The sequence below is a fragment of the Malania oleifera genome, chromosome 2 (assembly GCF_029873635.1).
Source record: "Malania oleifera isolate guangnan ecotype guangnan chromosome 2, ASM2987363v1, whole genome shotgun sequence".
NCBI lineage: Eukaryota > Viridiplantae > Streptophyta > Magnoliopsida > Santalales > Ximeniaceae > Malania > Malania oleifera.
This window is the reverse complement of record NC_080418.1, coordinates 29,728,968-29,746,700: the sequence shown is the minus strand read 5'-3', so window position 1 is coordinate 29,746,700 and position 17,733 is coordinate 29,728,968.

Below are 17,733 nucleotides of genomic sequence, written 5' to 3'. Positions count from 1 at the left end.
CAGCCGGTCAACAATCACCTAAATGATGTTCTGCCATGCAACGTCGATGGTAACCCTGTAACAAAATCCATAGAGGTATGATCCCACTCCCACTTAGGAATATGGAGTGGCTGCAATATCCCGCCTGTCTCTGGTGCTCAGCCTTTGCTTGCTAGCACATCAAACACTGCTCCACAAACTTAGTTATCTCCCTCTTCATTCCACTATACCAGAATGACTTCCGAAGGTCCCGATACATCTTGGTGCTTCCAGGATGCACTATGTAAAGGGATCTGTGCGTCTCCTTTAGAATAGTTCTCTTAATTTTAGCATCTGTAGGTACGCACAACTTGGTAAGGAACCTCAGAGCTCCATCATCTAAAATATTAAACTCCTCTCCCTATCCATCCTGCACTTTATCCATCAGTTTTCTTATTCTACATGATTCCTCTGAGTAGCTTTAATCCTCTCCTACAAGGTAGGATGTAGTACCAAGTTGGCAATAAATTTCTGGTGCTCAACCTTTACCAACTCCACATCGAGCCTCTCCAAATCCATCTAAATCGGATGCTAAATCACTACTGCTGATAATGCTGCTCCCACTGATTTTTGGCTCAAAACATCAGCCACCATGTTTTCTTTTCCCAAGTGGTAACTGATGGAATAGTCATAATCCTTAATAAGCTCTAACCATCTCCTTTGCCTCATATTCAGCTCCTTCTAGGTGAAAAAGTATTTCAGACTTTTATGATTAATGAAGATCTCACATTTTCCACCATATAAATAATGTCTCCAAATTTTTAAAGCGTACACCACTGCAGCCAACTCCAAGTCATGTACCAGGTAATTCTTTTCATATTCTTTAAGTTGGTGAGAAGCGTATGCAATAATCCTCCCGTGCTGCATCAACAAACACCCCGAGTCCCTTTTGGGACGTGTCACTGTATATAACAAATTCATCCTCTCCTGATAAAATGGATAACATTGGTGTAATAACAAGCCGCTGTTTCAACTCCTAGAAGTTCTACTCACACTCATCGGTCCATTCAAACTTCACATTTTTCCTAGTGAGCTATGTCAGTGGACCTAATAATCTGGAAAAACCAACCAAAAAATGTCGGTAGTACCCCGCTAGACTTAGGAAACTTCTGATCTTTTGAACATTTCCCAGTCTCACCCAATTCACCACTGCTTCAATCTTACTTTGGATCCACTGATATGCCATCCCCAGAGATCACATGTCCGAGGAAAATGATCTGCCTCATCCAAAACTCATATTTCTTGAACGTAGCATATAACTTCTTTCCACTCTATACCTGCAATACTAGTCTCAGATGATCTTCGTGCTCTTCAAAACTCTTCGAGTAGACATGTATATCATCAATAAAGACAACAACAAACTAATCCAAGTACTGATGGAATACCCGATTCATAAAGTCCATAAATGTTGCCAGTGCATTAGTCAAACCAAATGGTATAACTAGAAACTAGTAGTGGCCATATCTGGTCCTGAATGCTATCTTCGGAATATCCTGTGCTTAAATTTTCACCTGATGGTATCCCGACTGAAGATCAATGTTGAATTTTTGAGTCCGATCCCTGGTTTTGATAATGACAAATCGCATGTTACAAATCTGTGTTCCTAAGTACTTGAATAGGTTAATCATTTAGATCACACATATAAAGTGAAGTGGAAGCCAGAAAGACCTTAAACGAGCACATACCATCTGGTGTATTCCATAATCTGAGGAGCAAATGAAGAAGAAGAAGAAGAAGATACTTATCTTGAATGTAATTGCATTTGCTATTTGTATTTTGGGTTTGTAATATTTGCATCTACATGCATGATATGAATAAGCTCAACAAGACCATAGTTTGACCATAGGGAACCGAATGACCTTAGGGCACCAAAGGTCAACTGACGTCGAATTTTTGGGGTTAACTCTCCAAGGCCTTAGACTGACTATAGGACCCATAATTCTGCATGAAAAAGTTTCCATTTGACTTAGAATTATTTATCATGTGACTAGGGACAATCTTATAAAGAGTATAGGACCGAACTGCTCAAATTGGCATGTTTGGTCGACCGAGCATCAATATGCAAAACCATTTGGTCGACCAAACCTCCCTACGATCAACGGTTTAACCCTTCGGTCAACCAACCATAAAATGAGTTGCAACGCTCTGATCGACTAAACTAACACGTGGGGAGATCCCAACACCCTAGTCGACCGAACCTTCAGTAGAAAATTGACTTGGTCGACCGAATACCCAAGTTCAGTCAACTGAACTCATGTCTGGTCGACCGATCCTCTAAGGCTTCAGAATCGCCTTTGGACGGTCGACCGAACATGTAGTTCAAAAATTCCCCGATTAACCGAACTTAGTGAGATGGTTGACCGAACCTCAAATATGGTCAGCCGAACCTCTCGGGTTGGTCAATTTTTTACGTAAGTAAACGAGGTTAATTTTGATTAAACATCATTAATCTTTTTCTAAAATGACCTTCGTGTCCCCAACAGTCATATTTTTCCCTAAGTCATTATATACCCCTTCATTTGTCTTAATTAGGAAGAGATTAGAAAAAATCATTAAGAAAATTTCTCTAAAATTTTTAATACTCAAACTCCTTTTTTTACTCAAATACTTCCAATCTTTTCAAAGCATACTACTCACTCTCTTACACTCCTTGTTTTTAAAATCATTTTCAAAGAGTATTTGATTAATCTTTGGGCATTTATTTTCTTCATCCAAAACTCATACTCTCACTTGTTGTTTGTTTGTGAAAATTTATTTTTGAGAGTTAGCTTCTTGGATCTCCCATATATTTAATTGATAAATATTATTGGGAGAAAATTTATATTTGTTACTGTGAAAGACTTTAGCACATATATTTTGTGCTGGGAAAGTTTTCTTGCATTTGTGCTTACATTGATGTGCATTATTTTGTAAGATCATTAGAAAGCAAAAATCCTAGCTTCCTTTTAACAAGTTTTTTGAAAATATTTTGGGAAGAGATATTTTGGGGTTGAATCTTTGTAATATTCATTGTATACATTTTACTCAAAGATTCCAAAAAGTTATTTTGAGAAAATTCACCATTCTCACATTTAGCTTATTTTCATATCACGCGTGAGTGTATTTTAAGCTATAGTGTTGCACACATCTGCTTGTATTAGAAGCATATTTTGTTGTACAAAATATTTTATTTATTTGTTGTATTCTCGACATATGATCGGAAGAGGGAGACTATCCCTGTGAATAGTCTTGGATTGGCTTAGACTCGGTTACGAAAGCTAGGTGCACCATCCTGATAAGGTGTGGTTGTAGGTTGAGTTCAGCTCCATTAATTGACCTAGTTGTAATCGGTGCCGCTCCACCCATTAAGTGAGCATTAGTGTAATCCTTGGGCTTGTGAGCTAGAAGCGGGGACATACACAGTATTGGCCGAACCTCGATAACAGATATGGTGTTAGTTTATTTTCTGCAATTTACTTTCTACACTTGTATGTTTATGTTTATTGTTTGAATATTTGATTGGATTTGTGATTACATAGAAAGACCCTAGGTTTTTGTAATACTGCTTATGGAATCTGGTTTAACCTAGGGTGAAATTTTAAATATCTAATTCACCCCCTCTCTTGGGAATACACCAATTCCAACAATCAATCTTGGAGTAGACCTAGGTTCTCTGTAACTGATCAAATAAATCATCAATTCTAGGAAGAGGATACTTATTCTTGATTGTCACTTTATTTATCTCCCTATAATCAATGCACATCCTTAGCATTCCATCTTTCTTCTTTACAAACAGCACTGACGCTCCCCAGGGTGACACATTAAGTCTAATAAACCCTTTATCTAACAATTCCAGTAACTAATCTTTCAGATCCTTTAACTCGACTGGGGCCATTTTGTAGGGTGCTTTAGATATTATTGCTATTCATGGAAGTAAATCCACAACAAACTCAATCTCTTAATCTGGTGGTAAGCCAAGTAACTCTTATGGAAATACATCTAAAAATTCCTTGACTACTGGAATATCAGCAAGTTTCAATTCTTCCTCTAGCATCTCTTTTATATAAGCTACATACCCTTGGCAACCATCCTAAAGTAGCCTCCTGGCCTAAATAGATGACAGAAACTGTGGTGAGGCACGCACACACGATCCCACAAACCTGAATTCCTGCTCTCCTAGAGGTCTAAAGATCATCTTTTTTATGGCTATTAATGCTGACATAGTTAGTTGTCAATTAGTCCATACCCAATATCATATGGAATCCCTACATGTCTAACACTACAAGATTGGCTAGTAATATTTTCTCCTAAATGCCCACTGGATAGTTTTTAAGCACCCTTCTACATCTCACTATTGATCTGGTTGGTGTGGCTACTAATAAATCAGTATCTAGCAGCTGTGTCTCAACTTTAGTCAACTTGACATACCCCAACAACACAAACGAATGGGTGACACCCGAGTCAAGTAAAACAACTGTTTTATATGATAAATAAATAATCATACCTTTCACGACGTCGCCTACAGCCTCAGCATCACCCGACGTTAACACATAGACTCTCATCGGAGTGGTGTTCCTCTGTTGATCACCACCCCTGGGTGTAACGACCTGCTTAATTAACTGGTTTTTTTTTTTTTTTACACTATGATATTCTACATACTCTGATACCATACTGGGGGTAAACTCAATCATTAACTTAAGCAGCGAGAAGCAGAATTCAAATAAACATAACCATATGTAAATATATACATACAACACCAATACCAGAGCACTAACATGTTTCCCCAAAATATACACATATATCTATTTCCCAAAATACCTTCAACTATACTGGGGTATACAAAAATCCTCTACAATACTCACTTCATTGACAGGTCACTACTAAAGCCCCTCTATCTGCGAGTCTGGTCTGCTCGCCTACCTAGATCACCTGAAAAATGATTCAACACTGGGATGAGTCAACGCTCAGTAAGACGAAATATGTTATTACTAGTGTGTGGCAAATGAGTTACAATATTATGAAAATCTATTTTCATATAATCATGTATAAGTGGATACATAAATATAGTACAAGTGACAAAATCCACCATCCCTTTTCATGTTTCTTAACATAACAGTATCGTAGGTTACTATTCAAAATACTTCTAGTGTACATAAGTAAGTTCCCTATTTCTGTAAATCTATATATACGTAATAGTAACTGAAAACTTTCCTTGTGGATAATTGTGTGTCATGATTTAATCCCTCATGACAGGGTTGTGCGGCGCATAGGCAGGATTTACCTTGGCTGGCCAACCAGGAATAAATCACTATACTCCATCGGTCTGATCTGCCCATCTCAACCCATATCTGATGGGGAGCCTGTCCACATCAAGGGCCTAGGTGATTGACCTACTACCACGTACTATCTAAATAGTTGGTTGCACTCATAACATAACATAATATCTGTAGCAACGGTACCGTGCTCTGTAACTGCATAGTCCAACAGGGTTTGATACCATATAATATATTTCTATATACTACTATCTAATTTACCATGATTCTGAAATAACCGTAATAACCATGATATTGCATAAACTGTAACTATAATTCATATGTCATAGTACTGAGAACCGTATATTCATAACATTGAGAACTGCATAATCATAATACTGAAATTTGTATAATCATAGTACTGAAATACGTAAAATCAAGGTACTAAAATACATAAAACATATCTCCGTACTACCTAATCATATTCTCAAGCCACACCATATTTTAATACATAATTTTCATAATTTAATAAATTGTATAATATTTCAAAAATTCTTAGCATAGCATATTTCTCTTACCTGACTACTGAAAAGCCCCTATGGTTTACTAGCCTAACACCCGCTGGGCCTCCTACATAATACCCTGAAAATAACATTTTCTAGAATAGAATATCAGTATTTCTTTACCTACATCATTTCTTATAACTATCATAAGACCAAAAATAGGCTAAAAGGTCTTACCCTGAATTTGGGATGAAATCCAATTTCGTTTCACCAACGATATGCTCCGGCAGACTTACAGAAAACTTTACTAGGAGCGTTGTGGTAGCTTTAGATCTTCGATTCGGCGAGAAATAGGCCCGAAAATGAAGAGAGAAGTGAGAGAATCTGTATGAGAGAAAGAGCAGCGTTGAAAATGGATAAAATCTAGTTTTTAGCTATTTATAGGGCCAGATTCGTCGATGAGATACGTCACCTCGTCGACGAGTCCTTCATTAAATTCGTTGATGAAACCTTGTATTTGTTGATGAAAATTAAAGCAGCCCATTCCTCGCTCAGTAGTTTCTTGTTGACGAAATCTTGCCTTCGTCAACGAGGTCTTGAAGACCTTCATTGACGAAACCCTGTATTCATCGACGAATTCCTTATGCACTCATCGACGAACCCCTGTATTTGTCGACGAGTCCAGGCAATTCCTTGAAATTATTATTACTATTATTATCTCCAAAATGTGATGTCGCCAACGAACGCGGAGCGTTCGTCGATGAAGTCTACTACCTCCTTCTATTCCTATTTCCATTTTCCTCCCTCTTTATTATTAAAAATAATATTATTCTCTAGGTCACTACATTCTCCCCTTCTTATAAAATTTCATCCTCCAAATTTACTGTCTGTATTCCCTTCTATCATCTCATAATGCAAAATGGTCTACTTATCTTATTACCTGCCCTTACTTATGGTGAAGGAATACCGTGGTTACATGGGTAGTTTGGGGAGATTACAACCATAAATGAAAATTTCCCCCAAAATCAAAATACTACCTAACCTATACTCTACATTACAATTACACTGGACTCATCAAAATAAAATTACCATCTAAGCACCTACATCAGTACTATAATTCATCGAATAAATGGGGATATTTCCGTCTAATTTCATCTTCAAGCTCCCATGAAACTTCTTCAATCGCTTGGTTTCTCCATAGAACTTTCACTAGTGGTATCCTTTTGCTGCGTAATTCTTGTTCTTTTCTATCTAAAGTCTGTACTGGAGCTTCTTCATATGCTAAAACCTCACTGACTTCCAATTCCGCATGGCTAATGATATGGGAAGGATCTGGGATGTATTTTCTTAGCATAGAAACATGAAATACGTCATGAACTTGAAATAGCGATGGCGGTAAAGCTAGCTGGTAGGCCACTGACCCAATCTTCTCAAGTATCTCAAATGGGCCAATAAACCTAGTGCTCAACTTAGCCTTCTTCCCAAATCTCAAGGTCCCCTTCAGTGGATTTATTCTAAAAAATACATGATCACCCACTTCAAATTCCAGTTCCCAACGGTGACTATCCGCGTAACTTTTTTGCCAACTCCGCGCTGCACTAATCCTATCTTGAATAAGTCAGACTTTATCACTCGCCTGCTGAATTATCTCTGGACCCAAAACTCACCTTTCACCTACTTCATCCCAGAAAAAAGAAGATCTACATCTCCTACCATAAAATGCCTCATAGGGTGCCATGCCGATTCCAGTATGATAACTGTTATTATAAGCAAATTCAACTAGCGGTAAAAACTGAATCCAACTACCCCCAAAGTCTAGCATACAAGTACAAAGTATATCTTCTAATACCTAGATTGTTCTCTCAGTCTGACCATTGGTCTGAGGGTGGAAAGCTGTGCTAAATGCTAGCTAAGTCCCCAGTGTCTTCTATAAGCTCCTCCAGAACTGTGATGTAAAATATGGATCACGGTCTGAGACTATGGATACCGGCACTCCATGGGGTCGAACAATCTCCTATATGTAAATCTCTGCTAACCGGTGCATAAGGTAGCTAACTTTAATAGGCAGAAAATGTGATGTCTTTGTCAACCTATCAACTATTACCTAGATGACATTCTGACCATGCGACGCTAGCGGCAACCCAGTAACAAAATCCATGGATATGTGGTCTCACTTCCACTCGAGAATGAAAAGTGGCTGCAACTGACTAGCCGATCTCTGGTGCTCAGCCTTAACCTGCCGGCATGTCAAACACTGCTGTACAAACTCTGCTATCCCCCTTTCATGCCACTCCACCAAAAATACTCTCGTAGATCCCTGTACATTTTCATACTGCCAGGGTGAACAGTGTATAGAGATCTGTGTGCCTCCTCTAAAATCATCCTCCTGATGCTGTCATTTGCAAGCACACACAATCTGGTGCGAAATCTCAAAGCTCCATCATCAGAAATACTGAACTCTTCCCCCTGACCATCCTGTACTCTAGCTATCACCTCCACTAACTCTGGATCATCTCTCTGAGCAACTTTAATATTTTCATGCAATGTAGGCTATACAACCAAACTGGCAATAAGTGCCTGTGGATCATCCTCCATTAACTCCACACCTAGTCTTTCCAAGTCCATCTAAATTGGATGCTGAATTACCGCTACTAGCTGTGTTGTGTCTCCTGATTTACGGCTCAAAGCATCAGCCACCACATTTGCTTTACCTGGGTGGTAACTGATGATGAAGTCGTAATCCTTGATAAGTTCTAACCACCTCCTCTGCTGCATATTCAACTCTTTCTGTGTAAAGAAATATTTGAGGCTCTTATGATCAGAGAATATCTCACACCTCTTACCATAAAGGTAATGCCTCCAGATCTTCAGTGCATGCACCACCGCAGTCAATTCCAGATTGTGAGTAAGGTAGTTATTTTCATATTATTTCAACTGCCTAGATGCATATGCTATCACCCTACCATACTGCATCAGTACACAACCAAGTCCTTTCAAAGACGCGTCACTGTAAATAACATAACCATTACCTCCTGATGGAATCGTCAGAACTAGTGTAGTGACGAGCCGCTGCTTTAATTCCTAGAAGCTCTGCTCACACTCTTCATCCCACACAAATTTGGCATTTTTCCTAGTCAACCACGTGAGAGCCCCTGACAAAGCTGAAAACCCCTCAACAAAACGATGGTAATAACCTGCCAGTCCTAAGAAGCTCCTGACTTCCTACACATATCTCGGTCTAGCCCAATTCACCACTACATCAATCTTGCTAGGATCCACTGCTATACCGTCTCCTGAGATCACATGGCCTAAAAATGCCACCTTCTCAAGCCAGAACTCACACTTGCTAAACTTAGCATAAAGCTTCTCCTTTCTAAGTGTCTGCAGCACCTGCCTCAAATGCACCTCATAATCCTTAAAACTCCTCGAGTACACTAGCATATCATCAATGAAAACTACTACAAACTGATCTAAATGTTGTTGAAAAACTCTGTTCATCAAGTCTATGAACACGGCCAGGGCATTCGTCAAACCAAACGGTAAAACAAGAAATTCATAGTGCATGTACCTAGTCCTGAAGGCTGTCTTCGCGACGTCCTCCTCTTTTACTCTCACTTGATGATACCCGAATCTGAGGTCAATCTTGGAATATACCCATGCACCTTGAATCTGATCAAACAAATGGTCTATACGGGGTAGAGGATATTTATTCTTAATGGTAACTTTGTTTATCTCCCTGTAATCAATGCACATCCTCATGGACCCGTCTTTATTCTTTAGGAACAACACTGGAACTCCCCATGGTGATACACTCCGTCGTATAAACCCCTTGTTCAACAAATCCTGCAATTGATTTTTCAATTCTCCCAACTCGACTGGAGCCATACGATACGGGACCTTAGAGATCAGCGCAGTCCCTGGAGATAAATTTATAGGAAAATCTACCTCGCGCACAGGAGGCAACCTTGGTAGCTCCTCGGGAAAAATATCTAAAAATTCTCGTACTACTGGGGTGCTGTCAATCTTCAATTTATTTGGGATACTTCTTTCAAAATGCTATAAACCCCTGACCTCCATCCAAGAGTAATCCACTTGCCTGCACGACTGACACTAACTGCATTGGAGCACGTACTCATGAACCAACGAATCTGAATTCCTGCTCTTCAAGAGGTCTGAAAAATTACTTCTTTCTGAAAACAATCAATGCTAGCGTGATTGGCAGCCAACCAGTCCATACCCAGTATTATATCGAACTCACATATATCAAACACAATAAGATCTGCTGGTAGTACTTTCTCATGAATTTCTATCGGATAGCCTTTAAGTATCCTCTGACATCTGATCACTGACCCTGATGGTGTAGCTGCCAACATCACTATTTCTAATGACTGGGTCTCACTCTCAGATATTTTAACATAAGATGCAGAAATGAAAGAATGAGTAGCACCTGAGTAAAAAAAAACAATAATTGGATATGATGAAACAGTAAATGTACCTGTCACCACATCCGTAGCAGCCTCTGTCTCACCTGACGTCAAAGCATATACCCGCGCTGGGGCCACATTCCTCTACTCGCCACCACGAGGCGCCTGGTATCCTCTCCGAGCTACCTAATGTCCTCCCTGATAGGGCCTGGGAGTTGGGACCTGGTCTGGCTGAACTACGCATTCACGTATCACATGATCAGGTCTCCCACAACGGTAACATACACCTCTGCCTACCCGGCACTCCCCCAAATGATGTCTCTCGTACGTCTGACACACCAGGTAAGTAAGTGCACCTGGTTCCCACGAGGTCCTACTATCTGCCTCTGGTCTCCCCTATCTCAACCTCCTCTCCAGGTCCCTTACTAGTGCTAGCCTGAAAACCTTGAGGCACAGGCCTCTTTCTTTGACTCTGAGCTGCTACACCCCTCTGAATACCACTCTCAATAATCGCAGCTCTATCTACAACCTCTGTGAAGGTCTGAGCCTTGAAACCAATCACCTACTCAAACAAGTTCTGTCTCAGTCCCTCTTCAAACTTCCTTACCTTTTTCTCTTCATCAGGTGCTAGATGTGGAGCAAAACGCGACAACTCGACAAACCAAGCTGCGTACTGGGATACAGTCATCTGCCCCTGTACCAAATGCAGAAACTCTACTGCCTTCACACTCCAAACGATAGCATGGAAATACCGCTCGAAGAACAAATCCTTGAATCAATTTCACGTCACTAGAACTAGAACCGGCCCCTACTCCTCTATCAGACGCGCTGCTCTCCACCGGTGCTTCGCCTCCCATGTCAGCTTAAATGTTGCAAATGCTACCTTCTGCTCATTCGTACATGGAAGCACTGCCAGTGTCTCTTCGATATCCTAGACCCAATTATCAGCTACAATCGGGTCATCTCCTCCAGCAAAGTATAGGGGCTTCATCCGTGTAAACTTCTCAATTGAACAGTCACGCTCCCCAGAGCTCCTGGCCATCTCAGCCATCACCTGCTGAGTGACGCTACCTAGTATAGTATCTGTATCTCCTCCACCTATGCTGGAAGGTCCTGGCCTATCCTCCCCAGCATTCGTGCCACAGCTTCCTGGATCCATCCTGAAAACAAGAAATACACTTAAGCACATTGTCTCCTATAAGGACCTATCATGTACCAACTCAAAATTAATTACCTTTTCTAACCCTAACTCAATATCCAATTTTGTCACCTAAACACACGACCCGACAATAGTTTACTATGGTTTTCCTGAAATTATCACCCCAGGAAAAACACAGAAACCAGAACGGTAATCCTGTACCCAGACATAGAACAAACCCCAAATCCTTTTCCTATACTCTGGTATTGCTTCTACTGCACTCTAAAGTCTACGAAACCTAGTAACCTAGGCTCTGATACCAAACTATAACGAACTGTTTAATTAACTGGTTTTTTTTTTTATATATATACTTTGATATTCTACATACTCTGATACTATACTGGGGGTAAACTCAATCATTAACCTAAGTTGCGAGAAGCAGAATTCAAATAAACATAACCATATGTAAATATATACATACAACACCAATACTAGAGTACTAACATGTTTCCCCAAAATATAGACATATATTTATTTCCCAAAATACTATCAACTATACTGGGATATATAAAAATCCTCCACAATACTCACTTCATTGACAGGGCACTACTGAAGCCCCTCTATCTACGAGTCTGGTCTACTCGCCTACCTGGATCACCTGAAAAATGATTCAACACTGGGATGAGCCAATGCTCAATAAGACGAAATATGCTATTACTAGTGTGTGGCAAATGAGCTACAGTATTATGAAAATCTTTTTTCATATAATCATGTATAAGTGGATACATAAATATAGTACAAGTGACAAAATCCACCATCCCTTTTAATGTTGCTTAACATAACAGTATTGTATGTTACTATTCAAAATACTTCTAGTGTACATAAGTAGGTTCCCTGTTTCTATAAATCTATATATACGTAATAGTAACTGAAAACTTTCCCTGTGGATAACTGTGTGTCATGAGTTAACCCCTCATGACAGGGTTGTGCGGCCCGTAGGCGGGATTTACCCTGGCTGGCCAACTAGGAATAAATCTCTATACTCCATCGATCTGATCTACCCACCTCAACCCATATCTGATGGGGAGCCTATCCACGTCAAGGGCCTAGGTGATCGACCTAGTACCACGTACTATCTAAATAGGTGGTTACACTCATAACATAACATAATATCTGTAGCAACGGTATCGTGCTTTGTAACTGCATAGTCCAACAAGATCTAATACCATATAATATATTTCTATATACTACTATCTAATTTACCATGATTCTGAAATAACCGTAATAACCATGATACTGCATAAACTGTAACTGTAATTCATATGTCATAGTACTGAGAATCGTATATTCAAAACACTGAGAACTGCATAATCATAATATTGAAATTCGTATAATCATGGTACTGAAATACATAAAATCATGGTACTAAAATACGTAAAACATATCTTCGTACTACCTAATCATATTATCAAGCCACACCATATTTTAATACATAATTTTCATAATTTAATAAATTGTATAATATTTCAAAATTTCCTAGCATAGCATATTTCCCTTACCTGACTACTGAAAAGCCCCTATGGTTTACTAGCCTAACACCTACAGGGCCTCCTACATAATACCCTAAAAATAACATTTGTCATAACAGAATATCAGTATTTCTTTACTTACATCATTTCCTATAACTCTCATAAGGCCAAAAATGGGCTAAAAGGCCTTACCCTGAATTTGGGATGAAATCCAACTTCGTTTCACCAATGATTCGTTCTGGTAGACTTGCAGAGAACTTCGCCAGGAGCGTCGTGTTAGCTTCAGATCTTCTATTCAGTAAGAAATAGGCCCGAAAATGAAGAGAGAAGTGAGAGAATCAGTAGGAGAGAGTGAGGAGAGAGAGAGAGAGAGAGAGAGAGAAAGAGAGAGAGCAGCGTTGAAAATGGATAAAAATTCGGTTTTTAACTATTTATAAGGCTAGATTCGTTGACGAGTCCTTCATTAAATTTGTCGACAAAACACTATATTCGTCGATGAAATTTAGAGCAGCCCATTCTTCGCTCAATAATTTCTCGTCGACGAAATCTTGCCTTCATCAATGAGGTCCTGAAGACCTTCGTCGACGAAATCCTGTATTCGTCGACGAATTTCCTTATGCGCTCATCGACAAACCCCTGTATTCGTCGACGAGTCCAGGAAATTTATTGAAATTATTATTACCATTATTATCTCCAAACCATTTTCCTCCTTTTTTATTATTAAAAATAATATTATTTTTCGGGTCACTACACTGGGTGCCTGGTTATGTCCCCGGAATGGTTTGGGAACAGAAGTAGTACTATACTGCGCACGATAGTCTCGTGCTACATGACCCGGTCCACCACATCGGTTGCAGACATTTCTCCCTTCTCGGCACTCTCCTCTGTGTTTCTTTCCATATGTAGGACAAACTGGATAATCCTGCTCGCTCTGAAGTTCCCGTCTCCCAGTCTCCTGCCTCTGAGCTCCACTGTATCTATCTCCTCTCCAAGGGCTTCAACTGGACCTTGCCTGGAACCCCGGAGGTGTGGGCCTCTTTCTCTGACTCGGTGTCCCCATAATTCTCTAGGACTGCCGCCTATTTATGGATACCATGCCTCAAACCCCTCTTAAACATTCTCACCTTCTTAACCTCATCTAGAATGATGCAGCGAGCAAAGCATAACAGTTCGATAAACTTTGCTGTATATTGCTGAACCGTCAATTGCCCCTGTGTTAGATTCAAAAATATTGCTATCTTAGCTTCTCTAACAGTGGGAGGAAAATAACGATCAAAGAACATCTCCTTGAACCGATTCCAAGTCATGACCACTGGTATAGGTCTTTATTCCTCAAGCAACTTCATGGTTGTCCACCATCTCTCAGCCGCACCTGTCAACTTATATGTGGCATAGATGACCCTCTCCTCATCAATGCAGCGAAGCACCATTAGTATTTTTTCGATTTCCTAGATCCAGTTTTCAGCAACTGCAGGGTCGGCTCCCCCTGAGAATGTCGGAGGCTTCATTTTAGCGAACTTCTCTATAGTGCAGCCCTGGTCTGCTTATGAACCTCGTTGCTCTCTAGAGCTCTGTGTAATTTCAATCATAACCTACTAAGTTACACTATGCAGAACTATGTCTGAATCACTGTTGCCCACTCTAGAGGGGCCTACACCATCATCACCACTAACATGAGCGCTACTACCCCCAGGGTCCATCCTGAAAAAAAAAAAAAAAAGTAAACATAGTCAAAAGACCCTGTCTGCATAACATAACTAACATATTTATCTAACTGGAATCTCATATTATCAATTAACCTAATGTCCTTATTCTCAATTTAAGATTCAGTCTAGCAATTGAGAAACACAACCCGATAATAGTTTACTATGACTTTCCTGAAATCGTCACCACAGGAAATACACAGAAACCACTACGAAAATCCTGCTTCCCAATTACGGAACAAAATCCTAAATACTAATCTTAATTTCCCAACTTTGACTCACTAAATTTCTGATCTATTCCTATACTCTGGTATTATTTCCGTTGTACACTAAAGTTTATAGAACCTAGTAACCTAGGCTTTGATACCAAATTGTAATGACCTCAAATTTTTGCTATATTTTTTTTTTCATACTAGAAATACTCTAATACCATAAAACATAGTCAATGTCAACCTAGACCCATGGGTACCGAAAATTTACCTATTTATACATATACGTCATCCAAGCAATGGAACCATAATATACTCAACTTATATACAATACCAGAGTTTTACTCTTTCTACATATACACATATGTACTCCAAAAATCCATCTTGCTTCCGACTCGACTACTTACCTTGCAACTGGGGTAGTACCAATGAACTCCTCTATCACGGAGCTCGCTCCACTCATCTGTCAGGGTTTCTTGAAATATTTACAATGTTAGGGTGAGACACCTCTCAGTAAGGGAAATAGACTAATATCAGTGTGTGGCAACATGAGTTTTATTATGTTATGAGCATATACTGCAAATAATATAATTGTAATATATCTTAAGATGTAATTGATAACACATGAAAATCTATACTTTTAAGTATAAACTTACTATATCATAATGAATTATTGTATCATTTAAATCATCTGTTAAATTTGCATATTACTAAAAAAATCATTCCTTAGATGTATAACTGTATATCATGAATTAACCCCACATGATTCGGGTTGTGCACCTTGAGGGTTGGATTTAACCATGGCTAGCCTACCAGGTTAAGTCAAACATGACATAACTACGCACAATTACTCACCCAACTTGGTCCGCCCATCCTACTCACCGTCAACCTCTTACGGGTCGACACACGGTGGGTATCCTACTCACCGCCTACACTTCGGAGCTAATCGGCCTCTGACCCACACTTCCTGAATAGTGTGGTTGCACTGTCGGCTATACACCAACCTGATCTGCCCATCCTACTCTTCGTCAACCTCTGGCGAGTTGGCATATAGTGGGTATCCTACTCTCCGATCTAGCTAGCTAGTAACGGTACCATGCTCTTAATATACATAACCATCTGGGTTCTACTACCATATAATACATTTCACATAATATATTTCTGTTCATAAATAACATTTTCATATTTCTGAAATAAAATCTCACTTTTACATATTTTTGAATAAAAGTTGTGATTTCATAATTTCTAAATAAATTATCATATTAAAACTGATCACGACATCTGTGATGGCTGTCATATCACTATATCTGCGCTAGCTATACTATCATAGCATTTGCGCCGGCTGAAATCTCACGGCATCTACGCTAGCTGTATTATCATAATATACTAGAAATATTTTAACTTTTGTACTGTTTATTATCTTTCTAAAAATTACTGTAAAATCATACTTATTCCATGAAATAATAACATATTCTGACATACAGTTATTACATTAAACTTATACTCATGCCACACGAGTGAGTTCTACTCTGTATTATACTATAACATGTTGTAAAATCTATTTTCTTTGTTCAACACTAGTATTCCCAAAAATTACATTAATTCATAAAATAAATTTTTGAATCACATATTGTATATTCAATAAATAAAATTTCTAAAAATACCTGACTTAATCTATCCCCTTACCTGTTTCCTGTTGAGCTTGCTGAAACTCTAAATCTACGCCCCATAACGTTCGATGCTCAATACGCTGTAATTATATTTTTCCCAAATTAATCAACTCAATCTCCATAATATTATCATTTAATATTCCCTAGGCCCCAAATACTCCAATTTTACAATTAAAACTAATATTTAACACTCTCACCTCAATTTTGGAGTGGTGCCCCGGAACTCCAAACTAAAAATCTGCTTCGATGAAGTTGCAGAGAACCTTCCCACGAATCTTGTGGTAGTTCTTGATTGTCAAAATGGGGTTTAACGGAGTGGGAATTGAAGGAATAGGGTCGTAGTACGGTAGGGTTTGATGTGTGTGTGTGTGTGTGTGTGTGAGAGAGAGAGAGAGAGAGAGAGAGAGAGAGTATTTTTTTTTTAATTTAACAAAGAAGCTCGCGCATTTTTCTTTATATCCTGCACTACCGAGAAAACCGTCGACAGTTTGGGTTTTACCCGCCCCTTTTTAACTGTTTTACCTGTTACCGGCCCACGGTAAAAAGAAAACCATCGACGGTTTCCTTGCTTCCTCACGAAACCATCAACGGTTTGGGTTATACCCAAACCATCTTCCTCTTTTCCTTATTTTTTTTATTATTATATTTTCCAAGTCTCTACAATCTACACGAATGTGACCAGAGCAAGAATTATACACCGACTGGCGTACAAACTACAATTGTACCCTCCAGATATGGCAATGGCGACTGGACTATGTCGTCCACATACAAAGTGAATTTCCACTCCCTAGGCCTACACCTCTATGTACCGAAGATGGACATAATCAGTGGTACCATTCTATCACTGTTTGCTACACCAGTAGGACTGTCAGTCTGTATATGATAGTAGTAAGTGAATAAATTATTTAATGCATATAGTGAACATACAACTATTTTTAACAAATTATTAATATATTTTATAACACTATGTTATAAAAGCATATGATAGGGGGGATTCAGTTATCTGACTACGTCTCGAAATATCCAATTAAGTCGATTGCAGTGGCTTGTATGTAGTTTGTGGCAGATGAAACTCATTGGTTAGTTCACAAGTATGCCCATGCTGCTGAGCAGACGTTATATAGGAGGCATCATGCCTCCTACCAAGCATTGAAGTACTACACAATGTGATAAAACTTCATCTATAAAATGGCAGTTATTGGTAAAATGTGATTCCTTTGAGGATGACATTAAAACATTCAACCAGATTTGTGGTCATGTTTCCATACCTTTGACCACCATCATGACATTGCGTCCACATGTGAAGAG